We start from the raw sequence: 729 nt of genomic DNA, 5'->3' as shown, positions 1-729 counted from the left end.
TTGTCCTGCAGTGGGCAAACCTAGATGGATTACAAAGTTGACGAGCAAGCCAGGAGATATGTCTAGACAGCCCTTTCATCCACGGTTCTTTGGCCCCTTGCCAGTATTGATAGCCTATGGATGAATCCAAGCAGCTGCCTGGTACACACTGCCCAAGATTTCCCCCAGACCCAAAAGGATCAATGTTTTCAAGTAACTTAGGCATATCCCAAACAGCTCAGTGCTTTTAGGAATAAAAAAGTTATCTAACATCCCAGAAGTTGAGTCACAATGCTTGGTATCCATCAAACATTACCAGGTAAGGAAAGTTATAGGAAAATAGGATACATGACGATGATAGAAACTATAAATGAACAAAAAAGATAAACTGAATAGTCTTACATCTGTTACATAAAATAAACTTACAGTTAAACATCCTCCCACAAAGAAAACTACGGGTATCTTCACTGGAAATTTTACCAATTATTTAAGAAAGACATATAACCCATTTTACCCAAACTCCTTCAGGAGTAGAAGAGAAAAAAATGTTTTCTAACATTCATTCTATGTGGGCACCATTGTTCTGATCATGGAATTATATTCCAAGAAATTATGTTTGTGTGTGGGTGTATGCTTAGTTGCTCAGCTGTGTCTGACTCTGTGACTCCACGGACGGTAGCCCACCAGGTTCCCCTGTCCATGGGATGTCTCAGGCAAGAATACTGGAGTGGGTAGCCACCCCTTTCTCCA

This window comes from Capra hircus, chromosome 29 (assembly GCF_001704415.2).
Source record: "Capra hircus breed San Clemente chromosome 29, ASM170441v1, whole genome shotgun sequence".
NCBI classification, from domain to species: Eukaryota; Metazoa; Chordata; class Mammalia; order Artiodactyla; family Bovidae; genus Capra; species Capra hircus.
The sequence above is the reverse complement of the archived record's forward strand: the minus strand, read 5'-3'. Positions refer to the sequence as shown.